Source organism: Acyrthosiphon pisum, chromosome X (genome assembly GCF_005508785.2).
Source record: "Acyrthosiphon pisum isolate AL4f chromosome X, pea_aphid_22Mar2018_4r6ur, whole genome shotgun sequence".
Taxonomy (NCBI): domain Eukaryota; kingdom Metazoa; phylum Arthropoda; class Insecta; order Hemiptera; family Aphididae; genus Acyrthosiphon; species Acyrthosiphon pisum.
The window spans coordinates 129,666,196-129,676,036 of record NC_042493.1 but is presented as its reverse complement, the minus strand read 5'-3'; the positions used below and the strand labels follow the sequence as shown (position 1 = coordinate 129,676,036).

At 26.7% G+C, this 9,841-nt stretch overlaps 1 long non-coding RNA gene and 1 pseudogene across 1 annotated transcript; one reads left to right on the top strand and one right to left on the bottom strand.

Moving 5' to 3' along the window:
* The first annotated feature begins 245 nt into the window (after nt 1-245).
* On the top strand, nt 246-2,353 carry LOC107884501. Its single transcript, XR_003838727.1, has 3 exons — nt 246-965; nt 1,382-1,525; nt 1,918-2,353. It is a non-coding gene; the product is annotated as an uncharacterized LOC107884501 (long non-coding RNA).
* A 1,836-nt stretch (nt 2,354-4,189) lies between these two features.
* LOC107884499 overlaps nt 4,190-9,841 on the bottom strand; it is a 13,629-nt pseudogene continuing 7,977 nt past the window's right edge.

Genomic DNA, 9,841 nt, shown 5'->3' with positions numbered 1-9,841 from the left:
AAAAATAATTAATTTCAACTTTTTAACTTAATGTTTTCCGTGTTTATTAACTTGATCTATTTTGATATTCGCGGATTCGTATGGTTTTACATATTTATTCTGATTGATGTTATGAATACCGCAACTTACTAACTTTTTTCATTTTAAGGACTTACTTAAGGTTTTAATTGCATATTTCTGTGTTTTTTTTTTTAGACATTTTTGAATTAATAACTATTTGCTAATTTGTTCACAGATAAGGATTTCCAAAAAATGGAAATGGAAGGAAATAATGGCTAAAAATCTTCAAATTAAACGATTACCCAATTTCTATAATCATTTCACAATCGGTGATTATAAACAAGGCTCAGTAAATAATAGATATTATAGCCAGAGGGGCTGTAACAAAACATAATTCAAACCACTTGTCTGGGGTAGAGAAGTAAAATAAAAAGTAAAAAAAAATTTTTAATAATTTTCTGCAACATTGGTACTACTTTAAGCATGACTAGTAAATCACATCTAAGAGGTAAAATCTTAATATAATTCATGAATTAAATATTAAGATATTTTGTATAACTTGAAATTTTCAGAAAATTGTGTTTTTCCAAAGATGAGTTTGAAGAAAATTAACAGACAAATAAAGGATTTGGAGACGTTGCAGTTGATCATTTTAATTCACACAGAAAAGCCTTAGAAACTTAATAATATCTAATTCACATACACTTATCTAAGTATATTACTCAAGTAACCTATTTTAAATTTTTGTCAAAACCAAAAGTTAATTAGTGGTTTAATGTTTTTAGTTCATGCAGTAGATTATACTTATTACGGTTTTCAAAACTGAAATATATGATGTACCACATACAAGGAACTATGAGTTAAGCCAATGTATTATCAATTTTTCAGACGTCGACTTTCTTGAAGATAATTCTACCGATTCAGATGAAGCCATACAATATAGGAGCAGATTATAAAACTTAAAGGTGAGAATATTGTTGATAGGTTTTTATTTTAAAGCTACTTTACTGTGCTATTAACTAACATACCCACTTGTTCACGGGATACATTGTATAATATCTAATTATGTGCGTGAATATCGAAAGTGCTCAGCCTGTTTAGTCAAAACAAATTAATAAATAAATAATTATATTTTCTAATATTAAAATATCCATAACTTGTTTTATAAATAAAATAGAAATAAGTGCTTCCCTATAAGATTCCTTAAAATATATTTTTGCCTTTAAGTTTGATTATAACATTATGTCATATCACTCTAATATATTAAGACTAACCGTACAAAACTGGATTTACTGTACAAACATTTGCGTGTTGTTTGTTATTCAAAGAAAGAAATCAAATGGTGCACTGACATATTTTTAACAAAGTCTTAATTTTTTAGGCAATGCAATTTTTCTGAGCAAGAATCCAATTTCAATAACACAAAGGGTCTCAACATATTTAAATTGCAAAGAAACACATAACTAGTTTGGACGTTGGTATTTTTTCTGAAGGGGAAGTGCATCTAGTTGGATGCATTAAACAGGTAAAGATTGAATGTTCTCAATTGTTTTCAAATACATCAGGCAAAATAGTTCTTTTAGCATTTTCTATACACTATACAATTTTTAAAACAATTTTACTCTTTTTGAGCTAACTATAGGTATAAGCTATTTTGGTGGAATTACATTGAAATTCAGACTTATAAAAACTTATAAAAACTCATATCTTTCAAGTCCATTGTCATTATGTTGTTGTTTAGTAGATGTTACTTACACTTAAACGTTGTATTCAAGTAACGGTTATTGCTGGACTTCAATGTTAATAATAAAATTAAATCTTAATCAAATAATACCCTGCTCAAAGATTAAAATATTTACTTTCCAAATACCTTCTAGAAACATTGTGTCACGTATCTTATTATTATTATTTTTTTAGTGTTTACACGCATATTTTGCCCGTGTCTTGTTCTAAACAATTGGATCAAAAGCCACATCCAGCTGTCATCACACGTCATATCATTTGTGATATCGTAACTATTGCACAAGATTTTTGACAGACGTTTCACCTGTCAGAATAGTTGGCATGAGCTGTGAACAAATATATATTGAAGATGTTGCTGATGAGCTGATAAAAGAATAGGGGTGTCTTACATACATATTATATTCAAAGTAGTAATATTAATTATCAAATTTAATAAAATATGTAAATTATAGGTTTACTGGTTGTCAAACCCTATCCCATTCGTGGAACTTACTTCTCAACAAGGAAAGACATACTTCTTTGGAAGAAGACTAAGTGAACACCAATTACCTTCAGCTGCACTCTGAATCATAATTGTGAATTATTTTTCAAAGATTTATTTATAATTATACGAAAGCTTTATTTTTAAATTTTATAATTAGAGAAAAAAGTATTTAAAATCTTTATTAATTATACTATCATAGTTTTCATAATTTTCGTATTTATAGTTTAATTGTAATTTAAAATTTAAAAATATATGACTATACTCTATTCAAAATAAGACCGTGACCAGGCGGCGACCAGTTTTCGTCGGGCGGCAGGTCAGACATATGGCCAGATGCCGTCCCCACTACAGCGACGTCTCAGGTGCTACCATGGAACAAAGCCACGGCCATGCGCACAACTCGGCCGCCAGTTCATGGTCTCATTTTGAATAGAGTATAATATGCTGTAATTTATTGTTATATTTGCACCAGTTTTTTGTACATACTAAATAAGAAATTCTTATTAAGTAAGGATAAATAAATTATAATATAAGATGTAACTGTAGGCATATAAAACAATTAAAAAATTTTGTTTTTTCATGTCTATAGATATAACAGAACTTTAAACTAAATCTCATGATTAATATGTTAATTTCAACTTTTTAACTTAAGTTTTCCCGTTTTTTATTTACATTTTATTATGATTAGAGCGCCGATTTGCATGTGTTTGCATATTTTTTTTGGTTAATGGTATGATATGCCAAGTGAGCACAAAATTTGTTTCATGACCATAACAATTTAAATTATGAAACTTTTGGGCTACGTAAGAAGTATGTTAATAATTGTTAATTTTAACATTTGTTCAAGTTAAAAATACATGTTAATTTTAATTTTAATATAACATTTCCGTACTCTTTATCGATGATTATCAGTGCCCATCACAGATAAAATATAATTATTTTCATATGCGCAAACCATTTGTACATTTAATATAACCGTGCACGTATACGAGTTCTGATTTTACAATTAAAAATTATAGATTGTGCGCAAACAAGTTGCAGCCTGTTTACCTACGTCCTATTTATTTTCTGTCCAGAGATTAGCAAGTGATATGGATGTTTATTACGTCTTACCACAAACAATTTAGGATGAACTTTGTTAAAAAAAAAGACTTAGATTTTGTACTTTAAAATTATAAAATATACTTATAAGTATAACTTATAAGAAACTAGTCCATGAAATTTAAAATACCTAAAATATAGTAAAAAACTATTTTTTATTCTTATAATCTATAAAAAATTATTTCTTCATAACAGTACTTACCTATATTATGTTGGAATTATTGGATCCCTCCCCCTCAGCAAAAATTGAAAATACGCCACTGTATTACCTATTAAAATTGAAACGTCTACAAAATGTTCAGTTTTTATTTTCATACAATGATTCAACCCAAATTAAATTAGTTAAAATATGCTTACAGAATTAATATCAAATTCAAAAGTAATTGGCAGGAAAATAAAATATAATATACCTAATTGGTGTTGTAATTTGTGATTTATTTAATACTAATCAAATCGGTTTAGTAAAATTATATTGTCTATACTCTACAGCAGGGACTAAAATTTTGTGTAGTACGACCAGTGATCGGTAGTAGCGCACTTATTGTTTTAAAATTGATTAGACTGATTATTTAAATGAATACCATTGTAAGAGCTTGGAAGTTCTGACACCATTATTAGAAAAATTAGGTGATAAGAAAGCATTAACATGGTTGAACAAGGAAACACAACCAATCAAGTGATAAATAAAATGTGTATATTTCCATTATATAATCAATTTTTATTTTTTTTTTTATTTGACAAAAATTCTTAAAGTAAAATTTAATATTGTAATTTTACATACCTATAATACTTTATTTAATATAATATGTATTTAGTAATACTTTTCAGTTACCTATGTAAAATTAAAATTAAGATATTAATTCACCAATCTTTTGTTTCTTTTCTGTTACTTAATTGTTTATAATTATCACTATAGAATTGTTTGTACCATTTTCTATGCGCCAAGAGTGTTGATTCTTGTTTTGAAACTAAAGGCTTTTAAATGTAACTCTTGTGGTTCCAAATGACTACATCTCTCTTGAACTGTAATAACATTAAATACATAATAATTTAGTATTCATTAGTGAAAATTATAAAACAATAGTAATTAACACTAAACTAACCATTGCAGCTGCCATAAATAAAACTATTGAAGCATACAGTGACAAATACACTGGACAGTAGATACAATGTACAACTTTTTGAATCAATGGCTCGATGGGTGTGACAACTTGTACCAATTTTATGGGCCCAAAACTGGTTTGAAAATTTAAAATCACTAATCCAGATCCAATCTATAAGGCAAGAAAATGTGTACCTAATTTAATATTTTAGTATTGACATTGTACATTTTTTTTCAAGCACAAAACAAATGTGTATTACTAAAATAAGTAAATAGTAAAAATGTTGTGTATCATAGATGTACAAATGTTATAAAAATATTATAATACAATAACTGGTCAGGCATGCCCACAGATAGTAGCTCACTAGATGCAAAATACTTTTCCCTAACCATCTTTATGATATTAAAAATATAAGGATTCATAATTTTTATTGATTACCTAATAATTAGATCCTTACCTACATAATGATTAATAAATACATTGGTTATTTATTGTAATATAAAATAATTAAGTATTTGGAGAAATATACCATTTATTGAATTAGCCCTAATTTTATTGATTCCTACATTAGTTTCATTTTTTATGTTTTATCCAAAAAGAGCTTTAGATTTACAGAAAATGTATTTTTATTTTATATAGCCCATACCTTTTTTTAACTAGTTTGTTTTAGAATTTTAATTAAAATTTTCAGCATTAAATGTAATTGTTTTACAATGCAATTAAAATTTGAATATAATTGTATAACAACATAATAAACAATTCATTGGTTATATATTCATAGAGTTAGGTTTATAAGTGTACAATAATAATTATAGTATCATCATATTTTATTTTTATATAGTATACACCAATGAAATAATGATCAAATATACTACATACTTACCCATAGGTATTAATGTAAAATTAATTTTGTATGGCATAGAATCATAGGTATACGCTAAATTTTATTTTGCATATTTAAGGATTTTTATGAATAAATAAATTAAAAAATCAATAAATGTACTTTTTTAAACCAGAAAAACTATAAGCTAAATTATATGTATAATATTGTATAAACATATTGGTAGACATTGTTGGTCTTACTGCTAACTTAAACGATAAAATATGAAACATGTAGTTTTTAATAACTTTATCTTTACCATTATGCATTGATGCTTTGATTATGTACATACAAACACACAATTAATGATAGTTTATGACACACCACGCATGTTATATACCTACCTTCTTGACTATACAATTTTTTATTTCACTTACATTCTTACATTATTTTAAATTAATCTTTGTATACTATTTTAATAAATATATTTTTAGTATTAAATATGTATGTTTATTATCACAAAACAGGTACCTACGTATAAAAATGTAGGTACTAATATATTATGTACCTACCTATCTATGCGTATTATATTAATGGCCAATGGGTTTAGACTATTATTAGTGTTAATAACAATTTACCAGTTCGCTTGCTACAAAACACACAAAAAGCGGAGAAATTCTTATATTTTTTAGATACTGAGTGGAACGATGAATGTATTGATTTTACAATGATGTGTGTTTTTTTATTTTTTTATTTTTGTCATCACGGTTTGGGGCAGTAAAAATGCTTCGATTTTCTTCAACATTATCTTATTTGATGGGAGAATGAATATAGTTGGTGCATTCGGGAGGTCAAAATTTAAAATTTCCAATAGTTTTAATAAGCGCCGTGAAAAACAAAAGAAAAATTAATTAAAAACGGGAATTTTTATGCAAAAGCTGTTTTCGAGAAAATCGATTTTGGTTTTTGGTGTAACTTTAAAACCAATGACCGTAGATACATGAAATTTTCACTGGTTGTTTATATTTCCATTTTGTATACATGATAAAATTTTAAAAATATTTTGATTTGTTTTGAACTGTTTAGGGACATTATCAATTTCCAATTTAATTAGTTTTTTTTCTATGAATGTCAATAAAACTTTATTTGTTGAGTAAAAATACTTGAAAATTTAATACATGGCTCCTACTATATTGTTACAATGACATTTGAAAAATATTAAAAATCCTTAGTCACAGATTTTTTATTAGCATTTAAAGTTCAAAAATTGACAAAATATGTAAAAATCACGAACATTAGCCAATTATTTTGAGTTAAGAATTCGTATAAATTTTTCTTTTTAAATCTATGATTTGAAAATGTATTACAAGATTCCACATAATATTGCCTACCTTTATAAAAAAAAAATGTCTACAAGAAAGTCAAATTAAATTTTTATGAGCGTTTGAAATTCACATTTTGACAACATTTGATATTCGCTCGATTTCTCATGTGACGATTTTCTTATTTTATTGTCATTAAAAAACGAATGACTGTAGATATTTGAAAATTTCACTGAATGTTTATATTAGCATTTTCTATATACGATAAAATTTTGAAAATAATTTGACTCTTTTTGAGCTGTGTACAGACATGGTCAGTTTTCAATTTTATTAGTTTTTTTTCTATAAATATCAATAAAGTTTTATCTGTTGGGCCAAAAAGTGTAAAAATTTAATACAAAGCTCCTGATATATTGTTACAATATCAGTTGAAAAATATTAAAAATACATAGGCAACATTTTTTTTTATAAACATTTAAAGATCAAATTTTGACAAAATTTATCAAATATTAATTTGAAAAATTAATTTGTAGTTAAAAATGTATAAAATGTTCAATTTTTGTATCTAAGAATTGAAAATTTAAAACAAGATTATTCCACGTAAGTAATTAATTATGTTACCAAAAAATCTAAAAAATACATTTAAACAGTTTATTTTTATAGTCATTTTAAGTACAAATTTGGACGAAATTACATATTAAAAACCTAGGATAACTATTTTAGTTATTTTGTTGTGATTGTATAATATTATTCGTGGGTACTTGAAACTTCTAAAGTATACTATTATATATCTATGATTTTACCACGGTTTTTTGTTGATGTATAACGCGTTATAACTTATAAGTACCCAATAGATATTATGATATGATTAATTTGGAATTTATTATAGGTCAATTTTTTTTTAATACCATATATAAGTATATATATGTCTAATACATAGACTGATATACTGTCTCCGCTCAGAATCGTTTTTCTTATACAGTGGTATTATATCATTAAATTCAAATTTAATACTATCCATTATACATAGTGACCCACTTCTAACTTACTGTACAGCAGAGCGACATCCACTTACCCACCTTTTTTAATATGGTATCTCTTCTAGAATCAGCCTTCTAGATATTTTATGCACTCTTCACGCGTATTTATTCGTCTTAACTAATTGAATAATTTCTCTAAGTAAACGAATCGCAGTGTCTAGATCATTTAAATTCAAACCAAATATCTTGGACAATTTATCTGTCCAAGTTTTTTCGTCTTCTTATTAGGATTTTTTGTATTAATATTCAGGTATTCCTTATTGCAATATTATATTATACCTAGTTTACAAGTTAACAACTTTTATACGTGTAGTCGTATAAATATATTATTATATGCACGAATAAAAATTATATTATTTCAAAAAAAAAAATACTAGCAATTTTTCATTCAAACACTAAAGATGAGACAACAATAGATTGAAGATATCAAAAAAATGGCAACAATTCGTCACCGAGAACAGAATATGGTCGCTGGTGGCGCGTGTAAATTTTGTATATTTTAATATTGTAATATTGTCAGGAGTGTAGGTAAGGGGGGCCCTTAAAAAATCCCAATCGGTTAATATATAATAATAATGATCAGTAAAAAATTACATGTAAATACTACAAACAACAACAATTAGGTACTTTTAAGTTAAACATAAGAAAACAATATTAATATATATTATTAAATTATAATCAAAAGCGAAGATCAATATTATTTTTGTAGTAACGTTGTCAGTTTTACAAGTACGCGTTTGTTCGAAAAATAATGATTATCTAAATAGATGTTATAATGTTCTAATGTTATATTCAATATTGTAATAGCTTTATATATAAAATATTAACTACAAAATGTCGTGCCCGACACCCGTATCTTATTTTGACCCACAACGCTACGGCCGTACCATCAATACTGCTAAAAATAGCTTATTAATATTATAAGGATTTATCACCGTGTTTGAAATTACGTAATCACCGATTTACATAAGGTAATTTATCCTAGAGCTGTTGCGCATTGCAGTTGTCTCAGACAGTCACAGTCAGACCTCAGTTTGCGAGTAACTAAATATTATTTTCCAGCCAAAGCCAGTGATTTATTAATTTTAATAATTTATATTATATAAATACAATAAGAAATATTTATTTCAAATTGTCTTTCGTTTTGTCATTTATAATTAAAACGTTCACTTCCGATTGCCGATGTCAACACGTAGTTGGCGTTCGCGATCTTGCCACGGTGACCGCGCGTTTTTGACGCTATCCATTGTTTGATCTATCCGTGTTTACGTATTCATCCCCCCCTCCCATTAATAATCTATACCTACGCCCCTGAATATTGTAAATGGTATTATCATAATTATTATTGATTTATTACCAATAATTATTATGATTTATGATACGTGTACTGATATTATTATATTATTACGCGTATTCGTTTGATTGGTCAATGGGACGTATTCATCAGTAATGGTTATTTGTTAGTCAAATTAAATCAGCAACCAAATGATTGCATAATATGCTTTGCAAACGTTCCTGTAATTTGGAGTATAATTATTAATGTGGTCATTGGCTGACTATTTTTCTTTATTCATTGGTTCTGCGTTGATAGGTGACAATATAATCTGGCACGTCACTTGTGTCATGCGTTGTTTTAGGGTAGCATACAAATTTATAGAAATTAAAGGCGTCAAAATAAAATACATATCGATAAAAAAGAGCAGCTTTACAATAATTGTATATTATATTATATAATGATAAGTTGATTTGAATGAATTTTGTTATCAGCTGTCGTTAAGAAGTTACTGTCGCAAATATTTCAGTAAACAAACCACTTATACATTTTTTTTTTTTGAGAACTCTGTGACTATAAAATTTAGAAATTGTTCAGAGTTCTCTAAAACTATACATATTATGTACAAAAAGCATACTATAATCATGGTAAATTTTATATTAAAGCATAAAACTGATTTATAACTGAAAAATTAAAATTGTTTGGTATTTTTAGATAGATCATATCATATGCAAAAAAAATCATTCGACGAAGACAATATTATACCAATACTAAATTTAATTATATATACATGTGTGTTATCAACACAAGGTGCAGTAATATAAAAAAAAAAACTCGCAAGTTGATTATTATATCTAGGATCTAGCACACGACTAAGGGCCGTTCTTACAATATTGACACGGCCCTGACGCCTGTGTACTCTTCACACTGCCATTGGCGCAACTAGGGGGGGGGG